The sequence below is a fragment of the Salvelinus namaycush genome, unplaced genomic scaffold (assembly GCF_016432855.1).
Source record: "Salvelinus namaycush isolate Seneca unplaced genomic scaffold, SaNama_1.0 Scaffold2275, whole genome shotgun sequence".
Classification (NCBI taxonomy): Eukaryota; Metazoa; Chordata; class Actinopteri; order Salmoniformes; family Salmonidae; genus Salvelinus; species Salvelinus namaycush.
The window spans coordinates 26402-41344 of NW_024059092.1; the positions used below are offsets into that span (position 1 = coordinate 26402).

Below are 14943 nucleotides of genomic sequence, written 5' to 3' on the forward strand. Positions count from 1 at the left end.
TTTCCATGTTGGAATTACAACCCTTCTTTTATGGAGTAAATCAAAAGCACAAGAGAATCTGAGATGTTATCGATAATAAATCAATTGGTTTCATGCATTTGTCTGTGTGTGTGTGTGTGTCTGAATGTGATTGTATTTCGTCATATCGCAAACATTTGTGATATCAGATGGGTTAAGATATTAAAAAGTAATTGGTGATTTTTTCGACAGTGTTGCATGATGGGAATCTAGTGGTTCACTGATATAATCTAGTAAACAAAATAAACTACTTTTTCACTACTCTGTGTGCAAGTGCATTCCTAAACGGCATTTAACGCAGGTCGATGTGATATGATATTATCAGAACACAAAGTGGTTACCGTTAGCGGAAAATGTTGGCACTGGAGACACTTTTCCTCCACTAAGCAGAAGAGATACTGTGATCAAGAAGGTGGTTCACCCGGTGTGGGGCTCAGCCATTGCACTCTGGCTGTGCTGACCCCTTGCGAATTTTCCAAATGTGGGAATCCGATTGCAAAATTTATGGTAGTGCTCGTTTGAGCTTTACCCTGATGTCTTTGTTAATGATAAACTGTTGCTTGGCGGCAGGCTTAAGGATGACTTGAGTCAACTGACTGTGCTTATGGAGATCTTTGAAGTCAGTTGTGAAGGAGACTTTGTGGACCAATCGAAAGGTGGAAACATTTGTTTGTAGCAAAATATTGTTGGCATTTTGTCGAAACATTATGTTGCGAAATGCAGCATTGTATTTATGCCACGCTGGTACTTCAATCAGGAGATAGTTGAGAAGCCACTCTAACCCCCCCCCCGGTCATGATGTGTCATACGCGCCCCATGCGCTTCCAATATGAAATTGTCCATACATGCGTTCCTCCTTAGCACAGAACAATGCAATGGGTTTTCAACATCCAGAGCTTTTGTGTATTTATTGTGGCTAGTAGGATAGCTGCATGGGAAACTGTTGCTGATGATGTATTTGTCAGAAGTCATTGTATTTGTCCGTTTTTTCCCACAAGGCTGAAATATGTGCCCTCGCTTAGAAATGTTTGCAAGGTTTGTTTGTATTTCATCCAACTATCTGTGCTAAAAAGTGATGGCTACAGTATATGTAATTTCTTCCACTTTTTGAGTGAGCCAAAGTTCAAGCTGCTTATCTAATTGGTGAGAATGCAATGTCTGTTTATCAGACTCACTTTGACTTTATATGGTGTACCAAGAGATGTACCTTCGCTTACGGCCATACCAGCCTGAATACGCCCCTTTTTGGAAGTTTCAGGAAGTGAGTGAGCAGCAGGTGTTGGATTGTTTGTGAATTGTTTGTAGAGAGAAAATCGTTTTTGGTTTTGCTGGTTTATATACTTTAAGTTTGGAAGTTTGTGTGGGGAGTGTAGCTTATTTTCTTTGTAAATATTTGCGTTTTTATCCCCCAACGGCGTGAGCTGTTTGGGGGATTCTAAGTAAAATAATTGGACGGATACAATGGCTTCGACATCAAGAATAACAACAACAATGAGAATGGACAACGGAGAAAAAAGAGCGTCGAATGAAGAGTTGAGGAGAAGAAAATATGAGAAAGAATTGACGGTGAACGTGGAAGTTATTGGAGAAGAAAAAATAACAACGATGGAATTGCTGAGAGGAATAAAAGAAGTATGTGGAATGATATTGGGATGTAGAATGAAGGACAGAAATAAGTACGAAATAACCATGTCACACGCGAAAGGAAAAGAAAGACTACTAGACGGGCTAAAAATAAAGAGCTGCCAAATAATGGCGAAAGAACTGGGAAATGATGAACTTGTGGTGTCCTTTTTGAACATGCCGGCATATATTACGGATGAGGAAATACATGACAAATTACAAGGATGGAATGTGAACGCAACAACACCAATCAAGAGGAGGATGTGGCCAGGAACGGACATTGTGGACGGGACGAGATTTTGTAAGGTGAAGTTTACGGACAGTGTGCAATCATTACCTTACTCAACCAAATTCAACACTGTAGAAGGATTTGAATATTTCCGAGTGATCCACGATAACCAAGTGAAGGTATGTAGACTATGTATTCAACCGGGACACATACTCAAAGAATGTCCAGAATTTGTATGTCATAAATGTGGTGAACAAGGACATTATGCCAGAGAATGTTCGAACATCGGTGATATGTGTAGAAGGTGTGACAGACCTAAGGACAGATGTAAATGTAAGAAGGAAAAGGATGTCTTATTTCTGCAAACACTGGACCTCATTACTGAAGAAGAGGTTGAGAGGAGTGAGACTATGGAGGGGGAGGAAGAGAGTGATATGGAAAGTGTGTCGCAGGTGATTCCAGAGACAGCTATAGATATGCTTGGAGAGTATGTAATGCCTTCTGGCAGTACTCGAGACGCAGTCTTGGTCTCTGCTGCTGACAAGGTGGAGCAGCAGCACATGATTGGTGAATTGGATACACAGGTAGAGATGGTGCAGGGTGCTTCTCAGGTGCCTGAACCAGCTTTAAACCTGTGTGAAAATGAAACCAAGGAGAGGGCTGGGTCCACTGGAGTTGATGGCACTGTTAAAGAATGTTTTACAAAAGGCTTGGATGTTGCTCCCCTTACAAGTACAAGTCAGGAGTCAGACGAAGAAATAGATATTGAGGATTTTCAGCGGTTTGCTAGAAATAAGAGAGCATTAGTGAAAGCTAAGGAGGTGACGGGATCTGGAAAAAAGAAAAAGTCTATTTTGAAATGACATGTTTGTTTTTGGCTATATTTCTGCATATATTAACAATGATTAGAGTTGCATCACTAAATGGCAACAGTTTAAGAAATATGAACAAATTGGAGCAGGTTTTGGTGTCTGTTGAAACGGACATGTGGTGTTTTCAAGAGACTAATTGGACGGACGCCAAAATGCTGGAAATTAAGAGCAAATGGTCTGAGCTCATTTTTTGTAGTCACGGAAGTGATAAAACATGTGGAGTGGCTATTTTGGTAAAAAATGATGTGGTTAAAAATGTCAAGCAGGTATATGCAGATAATCAGGGAAGAATTATTGTTATTGAGTTTGAAGTGCAAAATGTCATTTTTCGTCTAATTAATGTTTATGCTTCGAATATTGAAGCGGAAAGGAGAGATATGTTTAATAACCTAAGAACACTGTGTTCAGAGAACTGTATACTAGTAGGAGATTTTAACGTGAAGTGTACTAGAATGGATGTCTCGAGATGTGATAGTTTCAGACATGATTCGTCTAGAAATGCTTTACGGGAATTAATGAATAAGGAAAATCTTGTAGATATATGGAGGGCTGAAAATGTAAATAGAAGAGAGTTTTCGAGAAGGCAGGTGGTGTTAAATGAACTAAAACAAAGTAGAATTGATTTATGTTTAGCAAAGGTAGATGTGGTACAGCAGGTTCAGAAGATGACATATAATTTTACAGCATACAGTGATCATGCAGTAATGTCATTTCAGATAGGTTTTGCTGTGGAGATGAGGGGGGGAGGTGTCTGGTGTTTAAATGCCAGTCTGTTAAAGGAAGAAAGTTATATAAAGGAAATTGTTGAATGTATCGAGGATGAAATGTCTAATGTACTGTTAAAAGAGAATGTGTGTTTATGGTGGGAGGAAGTGAAAGTTAAAGTAAAAAACAGGAGTATTAGGTACTCTAAAAATCGTAACCGTTTAGATAAGCAGAAAGAAAAAATGCTTAGAAATAGGATGTTACATGAACTTGAAAAGGCTGATGCTGATCCAGACTATGATGTTGTGAACTATTTGAAAATCCATGCAGAGCTAGGGTTTTATGAAAAAAAGAAATGTTTAGGGGCTATTGTTAGGAGTAAGGCACAGTACGCCTTGGAGGGAGAGAAATGTACTTCCTTTTTTCTGGGGCTTGAAAAACGAAAGAAATTTAAGAGTTATATTGTAGAATTAGAAAATGAAAAAGGTGTAAAGGTAAATGATTTTGTTGACATCTTAGATTCAGTTGAATCCTTTTACAGAAATCTTTATAAAAAGAATGATGTGGACAAAGTGTGTGTTGCAAAAGTGTTGGAGAAAATCAGTGCCAAAGTATCTCAGGCAGATAGAATGATGTGTGATGAAGATATTTCAATTGTGGAAATCAAGAAAGCAATTGAGAACACTCAAGGAAATAAAAGTCCAGGTTTGGATGGTTTAACAAATGAATTCTATAAAGCTTTTGTGGATATTTTGGCACCCATTTTATTGAAGGTTTTTCAGTATATGGAAGAGAATAAGGAAATCCCTGAGTCTATGTCAATTGGTATGTTAACCATCTTGTTTAAAAATAGAGGCAGTAGGTTAAAGTTAGAAAATTATAGGCCTATTAGTCTTCTGAATTCAGATTATAAAATACTGACTAAAGTTTTGGCTAATAGGATGAAAATGGTGATTGGAAGTATTATTACATCAACACAAGCCTACGGAATACCCGGAAGAGATGTTGCCGATGTAATTTGTACAATTAGAGATGTTGTTAATCAAATGAAAAATGAAGGTGGTATAGTTTTAAGTTTAGATTTTAAGAAAGCTTTTGATAAAGTGGAACATAGTTTTCTACTACAGACTTTGGAGAGGTTTGGTTTTGGGCCAAAATTTGTATCTTGGATTAACTTGTTGTATAGTGGAGCAAAAAGTTGTGTTAAATGTAACGGAGTGTTAACAGATACTTTCCCTATAGAGAGGTCAGTAAGGCAGGGTTGTCCTTTGTCAGCTCTGTTGTACAGTGTTTCTACGGAACCTTTAGCTGTTTTAATACTTGGAGACAAAGAGGTGAGGGGTGTTGGAATCCCAGGTGGTGGTGTCAGTGTTATACATCAGTACGCTGATGACACTACTTTTACTGTGAAGGATGTAGGTAGCATTGAAAGCATTATGAAAATCATAGATATCTATTGTAAGGCATCGGGGGCTGAAGTTAATATAGAGAAGACGGAAATTATGTTCTTTGGGGATATCAATGCAAATAAGTGTGAGATTCCATTTAAGGTAGCTAAGGATTTTATGAAGGTGCTGGGAGTACATATTGGTGTAGAGGAGAAAGAGGCAAGGGATATAACTTGGACAGGGATCCTCAATAAAATCAAGCAAACTTTGAATTTCTGGAAAAATAGAAAATTAAAGTTAAAAGGTAAAATAATTGTAGTAAATGCTTTGGTATCATCTAAACTTGTGTATGTTTTGGGAGTTCTAGACATGCCAGAGTGGGTTCTAAATGAATTGAATAATGTGGTGTCTAATTTTATATGGGATGGTAAAGGTGTTAGAATTGCGCAGAAAACATTGATAGCAGACTATGATGATGGAGGTTTAAAACTTGTAGATTTGGATGTTAAAAGAAAAGCTATTAGGATAAAAATAGTAAAGAAATATTTGTATGACAGCTTAGATTATGGCTGGAAACATTTTTTCAAAGTCTATTTAGATGAGAGTGGTGGATGTGAAGATAATGGTTTGTTGATGGGTCTTAAAAGGAAAATGTGTGAAAAGGTACCAGATTTTTATAAAGAAGTGTTAAATGCATGGGCAGAGTTGTTGCCTAATGTGTATTATGAGTGTGGGCATATTGACCTAATTATGAATCATCCTGTTTTTCTGAATGAGAAACTTAAGTACAAAGAAAAGGTGTTATATAGTGAAGTATTCATGAGTGCAGGTCTTAGACAAATAAAAGATTACACATATGAGGTAATTCCAGGTTTTTTTCCTGAGGAAGCTATTTTTGATACCATCCATGAATGGGATGTAGAGGTGGGTAGGGGAACAGTGAGAAATATGTATGAGAAGATAAAAGAAAGTATACCAAGTAAATGGGTGGATTTAATAAATAGTGAAGTTGTTAGGGAAGATTTATTTGTCTTTCCAAATTTGTTTATTGGTAACAGTAAGGAGAAGGCTCATTTATCTAGTATCCCAGTGAAAAGATTCTATAAAATAATGGTAGAGAAAAATGTGAAAAGGCCAGCTGCGGAGAAAGTTTGGAAAGGAATTTTTCCGACTTTGGACGTAAAAAAAGATATGGAAAAACTTTAAATGTAAAATATAATAGTATGGAATGTGAAAAGTAACGATTTTAAAATAAGGCATAATCGTATATATACAAAAGTTATATACAAAAGTGGTTTTACATCAAATCAATAGGGAAATAAATAGAGAATGTGACTTATGTGGTGAGTCACCGGAAAATTTAATGCATTTGTTTGTGGAATGTAAGGAGTTAAAAGATTTATTTTGTAAAGTAAAGGGAATGATTCATAGAAACTGGGGGGGTGATATTTTGAAAAAATATGTGTGGGATGAATTGGTGTTATTTGGCGTGTCTGGTAAATGTGAGGGTGTTAATGTGGGTTTGTTGAATGTTGTTTTGAGTTTCTTGAGGTATGCTATTTTTTGTAGGAGGAATTATGCTTTTTTTGAGGGGAAGAAGGTAAGGGTGTGGGATATTTTTGTAGTATTGTTAAAGAAGCATATAGATATGTTTTATTGTTATGGAAAGGAATGTTTTGATGAAGCTTTTGTGGAGGGGAGTGGGTTGATTTCAAACGTGGATGGTGGAAGAATCACTTATAATTTTTGAAAGTATTGGTATGTTTATTAATTTATTGGTTTTCATAGTTGTTCGGAAGAGTTGATTTCAACATGCCTGTTTTGTGAGATTGGAATTTATGTTAGGCTTTTATTAGTTTTTGTTGTATTTTATTTATTTGAGTTCTTTGATTTGATAGGGGGTGAATTGTTCACCTGCCTATGTTAGTCTCGGTTTTTGTGTATTGTACATTTGATAAAATATTGTAATTGAAACTTTTTTATAATAAAAAAAAAAAAAAAAAAAAAAATATGCCCGATCTCGTCTGATCTCGGAAGCTAAGCAGGGTCGGGCCTGGTTAGTACTTGGATGGGAGACCGCCTGGGAATACCAGGTGCTGTAAGCCTTTTGTCCACTAGGGGGTGTGGCATTATTTCATCAGCAACACTGCCTTGTAGTAAGCATTTGATGCTGAATTGACTAAATGCAGCTTCTATGGGCTAGTCTCCCCTGCCCTTTTAATACGATCAAAGTTCCTTGTGTTGTCAGGGAGCAACTGCCTTTTATGCATAAGACAAATAAGAATATTGTTACTGAATGCAGCTTGTGTGTGCTCTGTGCTCCCTCGCCCTGTTCAAATGATCAAAGGAAATAATGCTGGTGAGGAGTGGAACTGGACTGGTGTCTGATGGCCCTGTGTTTTCCATGTTGGAATTACAACCCTTCTTTTATGGAGTAAATCAAAAGCACAAGAGAATCTGAGATGTTATCGATAATAAATCAATTGGTTTCATGCATTTGTCTGTGTGTGTGTGTGTGTGTCTGAATGTGATTGTATTTCGTCATATCGCAAACATTTGTGATATCAGATGGGTTAAGATATTAAAAAGTAATTGGTGATTTTTTCGACAGTGTTGCATGATGGGAATCTAGTGGTTCACTGATATAATCTAGTAAACAAAATAAACTACTTTTTCACTACTCTGTGTGCAAGTGCATTCCTAAACGGCATTTAACGCAGGTCGATGTGATATGATATTATCAGAACACAAAGTGGTTACCGTTAGCGGAAAATGTTGGCACTGGAGACACTTTTCCTCCACTAAGCAGAAGAGATACTGTGATCAAGAAGGTGGTTCACCCGGTGTGGGGCTCAGCCATTGCACTCTGGCTGTGCTGACCCCTTGCGAATTTTCCAAATGTGGGAATCCGATTGCAAAATTTATGGTAGTGCTCGTTTGAGCTTTACCCTGATGTCTTTGTTAATGATAAACTGTTGCTTGGCGGCAGGCTTAAGGATGACTTGAGTCAACTGACTGTGCTTATGGAGATCTTTGAAGTCAGTTGTGAAGGAGACTTTGTGGACCAATCGAAAGGTGGAAACATTTGTTTGTAGCAAAATATTGTTGGCATTTTGTCGAAACATTATGTTGCGAAATGCAGCATTGTATTTATGCCACGCTGGTACTTCAATCAGGAGATAGTTGAGAAGCCACTCTAACCCCCCCCCCGGTCATGATGTGTCATACGCGCCCCATGCGCTTCCAATATGAAATTGTCCATACATGCGTTCCTCCTTAGCACAGAACAATGCAATAGGTTTTCAACATCCAGAGCTTTTGTGTATTTATTGTGGCTAGTAGGATAGCTGCATGGGAAACTGTTGCTGATGATGTATTTGTCAGAAGTCATTGTATTTGTCCGTTTTTTCCCACAAGGCTGAAATATGTGCCCTCGCTTAGAAATGTTTGCAAGGTTTGTTTGTATTTCATCCAACTATCTGTGCTAAAAAGTGATGGCTACAGTATATGTAATTTCTTCCACTTTTTGAGTGAGCCAAAGTTCAAGCTGCTTATCTAATTGGTGAGAATGCAATGTCTGTTTATCAGACTCACTTTGACTTTATATGGTGTACCAAGAGATGTACCTTCGCTTACGGCCATACCAGCCTGAATATGCCCGATCTCGTCTGATCTCGGAAGCTAAGCAGGGTCGGGCCTGGTTAGTACTTGGATGGGAGACCGCCTGGGAATACCAGGTGCTGTAAGCCTTTTGTCCACTAGGGGGTGTGGCATTATTTCATCAGCAACACTGCCTTGTAGTAAGCATTTGATGCTGAATTGACTAAATGCAGCTTCTATGGGCTAGTCTCCCCTGCCCTTTTAATACGATCAAAGTTCCTTGTGTTGTCAGGGAGCAACTGCCTTTTATGCATAAGACAAATAAGAATATTGTTACTGAATGCAGCTTGTGTGTGCTCTGTGCTCCCTCGCCCTGTTCAAATGATCAAAGGAAATAATGCTGGTGAGGAGTGGAACTGGACTGGTGTCTGATGGCCCTGTGTTTTCCATGTTGGAATTACAACCCTTCTTTTATGGAGTAAATCAAAAGCACAAGAGAATCTGAGATGTTATCGATAATAAATCAATTGGTTTCATGCATTTGTCTGTGTGTGTGTGTGTGTCTGAATGTGATTGTATTTCGTCATATCGCAAACATTTGTGATATCAGATGGGTTAAGATATTAAAAAGTAATTGGTGATTTTTTCGACAGTGTTGCATGATGGGAATCTAGTGGTTCACTGATATAATCTAGTAAACAAAATAAACTACTTTTTCACTACTCTGTGTGCAAGTGCATTCCTAAACGGCATTTAACGCAGGTCGATGTGATATGATATTATCAGAACACAAAGTGGTTACCGTTAGCGGAAAATGTTGGCACTGGAGACACTTTTCCTCCACTAAGCAGAAGAGATACTGTGATCAAGAAGGTGGTTCACCCGGTGTGGGGCTCAGCCATTGCACTCTGGCTGTGCTGACCCCTTGCGAATTTTCCAAATGTGGGAATCCGATTGCAAAATTTATGGTAGTGCTCGTTTGAGCTTTACCCTGATGTCTTTGTTAATGATAAACTGTTGCTTGGCGGCAGGCTTAAGGATGACTTGAGTCAACTGACTGTGCTTATGGAGATCTTTGAAGTCAGTTGTGAAGGAGACTTTGTGGACCAATCGAAAGGTGGAAACATTTGTTTGTAGCAAAATATTGTTGGCATTTTGTCGAAACATTATGTTGCGAAATGCAGCATTGTATTTATGCCACGCTGGTACTTCAATCAGGAGATAGTTGAGAAGCCACTCTAACCCCCCCCCCGGTCATGATGTGTCATACGCGCCCCATGCGCTTCCAATATGAAATTGTCCATACATGCGTTCCTCCTTAGCACAGAACAATGCAATAGGTTTTCAACATCCAGAGCTTTTGTGTATTTATTGTGGCTAGTAGGATAGCTGCATGGGAAACTGTTGCTGATGATGTATTTGTCAGAAGTCATTGTATTTGTCCGTTTTTTCCCACAAGGCTGAAATATGTGCCCTCGCTTAGAAATGTTTGCAAGGTTTGTTTGTATTTCATCCAACTATCTGTGCTAAAAAGTGATGGCTACAGTATATGTAATTTCTTCCACTTTTTGAGTGAGCCAAAGTTCAAGCTGCTTATCTAATTGGTGAGAATGCAATGTCTGTTTATCAGACTCACTTTGACTTTATATGGTGTACCAAGAGATGTACCTTCGCTTACGGCCATACCAGCCTGAATATGCCCGATCTCGTCTGATCTCGGAAGCTAAGCAGGGTCGGGCCTGGTTAGTACTTGGATGGGAGACCGCCTGGGAATACCAGGTGCTGTAAGCCTTTTGTCCACTAGGGGGTGTGGCATTATTTCATCAGCAACACTGCCTTGTAGTAAGCATTTGATGCTGAATTGACTAAATGCAGCTTCTATGGGCTAGTCTCCCCTGCCCTTTTAATACGATCAAAGTTCCTTGTGTTGTCAGGGAGCAACTGCCTTTTATGCATAAGACAAATAAGAATATTGTTACTGAATGCAGCTTGTGTGTGCTCTGTGCTCCCTCGCCCTGTTCAAATGATCAAAGGAAATAATGCTGGTGAGGAGTGGAACTGGACTGGTGTCTGATGGCCCTGTGTTTTCCATGTTGGAATTACAACCCTTCTTTTATGGAGTAAATCAAAAGCACAAGAGAATCTGAGATGTTATCGATAATAAATCAATTGGTTTCATGCATTTGTCTGTGTGTGTGTGTGTGTCTGAATGTGATTGTATTTCGTCATATCGCAAACATTTGTGATATCAGATGGGTTAAGATATTAAAAAGTAATTGGTGATTTTTTCGACAGTGTTGCATGATGGGAATCTAGTGGTTCACTGATATAATCTAGTAAACAAAATAAACTACTTTTTCACTACTCTGTGTGCAAGTGCATTCCTAAACGGCATTTAACGCAGGTCGATGTGATATGATATTATCAGAACACAAAGTGGTTACCGTTAGCGGAAAATGTTGGCACTGGAGACACTTTTCCTCCACTAAGCAGAAGAGATACCGTGATCAAGAAGGTGGTTCACCCGGTGTGGGGCTCAGCCATTGCACTCTGGCTGTGCTGACCCCTTGCGAATTTTCCAAATGTGGGAATCCGATTGCAAAATTTATGGTAGTGCTCGTTTGAGCTTTACCCTGATGTCTTTGTTAATGATAAACTGTTGCTTGGCGGCAGGCTTAAGGATGACTTGAGTCAACTGACTGTGCTTATGGAGATCTTTGAAGTCAGTTGTGAAGGAGACTTTGTGGACCAATCGAAAGGTGGAAACATTTGTTTGTAGCAAAATATTGTTGGCATTTTGTCGAAACATTATGTTGCGAAATGCAGCATTGTATTTATGCCACGCTGGTACTTCAATCAGGAGATAGTTGAGAAGCCACTCTAACCCCCCCCCCGGTCATGATGTGTCATACGCGCCCCATGCGCTTCCAATATGAAATTGTCCATACATGCGTTCCTCCTTAGCACAGAACAATGCAATAGGTTTTCAACATCCAGAGCTTTTGTGTATTTATTGTGGCTAGTAGGATAGCTGCATGGGAAACTGTTGCTGATGATGTATTTGTCAGAAGTCATTGTATTTGTCCGTTTTTTCCCACAAGGCTGAAATATGTGCCCTCGCTTAGAAATGTTTGCAAGGTTTGTTTGTATTTCATCCAACTATCTGTGCTAAAAAGTGATGGCTACAGTATATGTAATTTCTTCCACTTTTTGAGTGAGCCAAAGTTCAAGCTGCTTATCTAATTGGTGAGAATGCAATGTCTGTTTATCAGACTCACTTTGACTTTATATGGTGTACCAAGAGATGTACCTTCGCTTACGGCCATACCAGCCTGAATATGCCCGATCTCGTCTGATCTCGGAAGCTAAGCAGGGTCGGGCCTGGTTAGTACTTGGATGGGAGACCGCCTGGGAATACCAGGTGCTGTAAGCCTTTTGTCCACTAGGGGGTGTGGCATTATTTCATCAGCAACACTGCCTTGTAGTAAGCATTTGATGCTGAATTGACTAAATGCAGCTTCTATGGGCTAGTCTCCCCTGCCCTTTTAATACGATCAAAGTTCCTTGTGTTGTCAGGGAGCAACTGCCTTTTATGCATAAGACAAATAAGAATATTGTTACTGAATGCAGCTTGTGTGTGCTCTGTGCTCCCTCGCCCTGTTCAAATGATCAAAGGAAATAATGCTGGTGAGGAGTGGAACTGGACTGGTGTCTGATGGCCCTGTGTTTTCCATGTTGGAATTACAACCCTTCTTTTATGGAGTAAATCAAAAGCACAAGAGAATCTGAGATGTTATCGATAATAAATCAATTGGTTTCATGCATTTGTCTGTGTGTGTGTGTGTGTCTGAATGTGATTGTATTTCGTCATATCGCAAACATTTGTGATATCAGATGGGTTAAGATATTAAAAAGTAATTGGTGATTTTTTCGACAGTGTTGCATGATGGGAATCTAGTGGTTCACTGATATAATCTAGTAAACAAAATAAACTACTTTTTCACTACTCTGTGTGCAAGTGCATTCCTAAACGGCATTTAACGCAGGTCGATGTGATATGATATTATCAGAACACAAAGTGGTTACCGTTAGCGGAAAATGTTGGCACTGGAGACACTTTTCCTCCACTAAGCAGAAGAGATACCGTGATCAAGAAGGTGGTTCACCCGGTGTGGGGCTCAGCCATTGCACTCTGGCTGTGCTGACCCCTTGCGAATTTTCCAAATGTGGGAATCCGATTGCAAAATTTATGGTAGTGCTCGTTTGAGCTTTACCCTGATGTCTTTGTTAATGATAAACTGTTGCTTGGCGGCAGGCTTAAGGATGACTTGAGTCAACTGACTGTGCTTATGGAGATCTTTGAAGTCAGTTGTGAAGGAGACTTTGTGGACCAATCGAAAGGTGGAAACATTTGTTTGTAGCAAAATATTGTTGGCATTTTGTCGAAACATTATGTTGCGAAATGCAGCATTGTATTTATGCCACGCTGGTACTTCAATCAGGAGATAGTTGAGAAGCCACTCTAACCCCCCCCCCGGTCATGATGTGTCATACGCGCCCCATGCGCTTCCAATATGAAATTGTCCATACATGCGTTCCTCCTTAGCACAGAACAATGCAATAGGTTTTCAACATCCAGAGCTTTTGTGTATTTATTGTGGCTAGTAGGATAGCTGCATGGGAAACTGTTGCTGATGATGTATTTGTCAGAAGTCATTGTATTTGTCCGTTTTTTCCCACAAGGCTGAAATATGTGCCCTCGCTTAGAAATGTTTAGCAAGGTTTGTTTGTATTTCATCCAACTATCTGTGCTAAAAAGTGATGGCTACAGTATATGTAATTTCTTCCACTTTTTGAGTGAGCCAAAGTTCAAGCTGCTTATCTAATTGGTGAGAATGCAATGTCTGTTTATCAGACTCACTTTGACTTTATATGGTGTACCAAGAGATGTACCTTCGCTTACGGCCATACCAGCCTGAATACGCCCAATCTCGTCTGATCTCGGAAGCTAAGCAGGGTCGGGCCTGGTTAGTACTTGGATGGGAGACCGCCTGGGAATACCAGGTGCTGTAAGCCTTTTGTCCACTAGGGGGTGTGGCATTATTTCATCAGCAACACTGCCTTGTAGTAAGCATTTGATGCTGAATTGACTAAATGCAGCTTCTATGGGCTAGTCTCCCCTGCCCTTTTAATACGATCAAAGTTCCTTGTGTTGTCAGGGAGCAACTGCCTTTTATGCATAAGACAAATAAGAATATTGTTACTGAATGCAGCTTGTGTGTGCTCTGTGCTCCCTCGCCCTGTTCAAATGATCAAAGGAAATAATGCTGGTGAGGAGTGGAACTGGACTGGTGTCTGATGGCCCTGTGTTTTCCATGTTGGAATTACAACCCTTCTTTTATGGAGTAAATCAAAAGCACAAGAGAATCTGAGATGTTATCGATAATAAATCAATTGGTTTCATGCATTTGTCTGTGTGTGTGTGTGTGTCTGAATGTGATTGTATTTCGTCATATCGCAAACATTTGTGATATCAGATGGGTTAAGATATTAAAAAGTAATTGGTGATTTTTTCGACAGTGTTGCATGATGGGAATCTAGTGGTTCACTGATATAATCTAGTAAACAAAATAAACTACTTTTTCACTACTCTGTGTGCAAGTGCATTCCTAAACGGCATTTAACGCAGGTCGATGTGATATGATATTATCAGAACACAAAGTGGTTACCGTTAGCGGAAAATGTTGGCACTGGAGACACTTTTCCTCCACTAAGCAGAAGAGATACCGTGATCAAGAAGGTGGTTCACCCGGTGTGGGGCTCAGCCATTGCACTCTGGCTGTGCTGACCCTTTGCGAATTTTCCAAATGTGGGAATCCGATTGCAAAATTTATGGTAGTGCTCGTTTGAGCTTTACCCTGATGTCTTTGTTAATGATAAACTGTTGCTTGGCGGCAGGCTTAAGGATGACTTGAGTCAACTGACTGTGCTTATGGAGATCTTTGAAGTCAGTTGTGAAGGAGACTTTGTGGACCAATCGAAAGGTGGAAACATTGTTTGTAGCAAAATATTGTTGGCATTTTGTCGAAACATTATGTTGCGAAATGCAGCATTGTATTTATGCCACGCTGGTACTTCAATCAAGAGATAGTTGAGAAGCCACTCTAACCCCCCCCCGGTCATGATGTGTCATACGGCCCCATGCGCTTCCAATATGAAATTGTCCATACATGCGTTCCTCCTTAGCACAGACAATGCAATGGTTTTCAACATCCAGATTTTGTGTATTTATTGTGGCTAGTAGGATAGCTGCATGGGAAACTGTTGCTGATGATGTATTTGTCAGAAGTCATTGTATTGTCCGTTTTTTCCCACAAGGCTGAAATATGTGCCCTCGCTTAGAAATGTTTGCAAGGTTTGTTTGTATTTCATCCAACTATCTGTGCTAAAAAGTGATGGCTACAGTATATGTAATTTCTTCCACTTTTTGAGTGAGCCAAAGTTCAAG

The 14943-nt window shown here is 39.5% G+C and overlaps 4 non-coding genes and 6 pseudogenes across 4 annotated transcripts; all 10 read left to right on the forward strand.

Annotated features, from left to right (window-relative positions):
* Positions 1 to 397: 397 nt before the first annotated feature.
* Positions 398 to 544, forward strand: LOC120038625 (annotated as a pseudogene).
* A 7089-nt stretch (positions 545 to 7633) lies between these two features.
* On the forward strand, positions 7634 to 7780 carry LOC120038626 (annotated as a pseudogene).
* A 685-nt stretch (positions 7781 to 8465) lies between these two features.
* On the forward strand, positions 8466 to 8584 carry LOC120038604. The gene has a single exon (XR_005475150.1). It is a non-coding gene; the product is annotated as a 5S ribosomal RNA (ribosomal RNA).
* Positions 8585 to 9275: 691 nt separating this feature from the next.
* On the forward strand, positions 9276 to 9422 carry LOC120038627 (annotated as a pseudogene).
* A 685-nt stretch (positions 9423 to 10107) lies between these two features.
* LOC120038605 lies at positions 10108 to 10226 on the forward strand. The gene has a single exon (XR_005475151.1). It is a non-coding gene; the product is annotated as a 5S ribosomal RNA (ribosomal RNA).
* A 691-nt stretch (positions 10227 to 10917) lies between these two features.
* On the forward strand, positions 10918 to 11064 carry LOC120038622 (annotated as a pseudogene).
* Positions 11065 to 11749: 685 nt separating this feature from the next.
* LOC120038606 lies at positions 11750 to 11868 on the forward strand. The gene has a single exon (XR_005475152.1). It is a non-coding gene; the product is annotated as a 5S ribosomal RNA (ribosomal RNA).
* Positions 11869 to 12559: 691 nt separating this feature from the next.
* On the forward strand, positions 12560 to 12706 carry LOC120038623 (annotated as a pseudogene).
* A 686-nt stretch (positions 12707 to 13392) lies between these two features.
* On the forward strand, positions 13393 to 13511 carry LOC120038608. The gene has a single exon (XR_005475154.1). It is a non-coding gene; the product is annotated as a 5S ribosomal RNA (ribosomal RNA).
* Positions 13512 to 14202: 691 nt separating this feature from the next.
* LOC120038624 lies at positions 14203 to 14349 on the forward strand (annotated as a pseudogene).
* Positions 14350 to 14943: the final 594 nt, after the last annotated feature.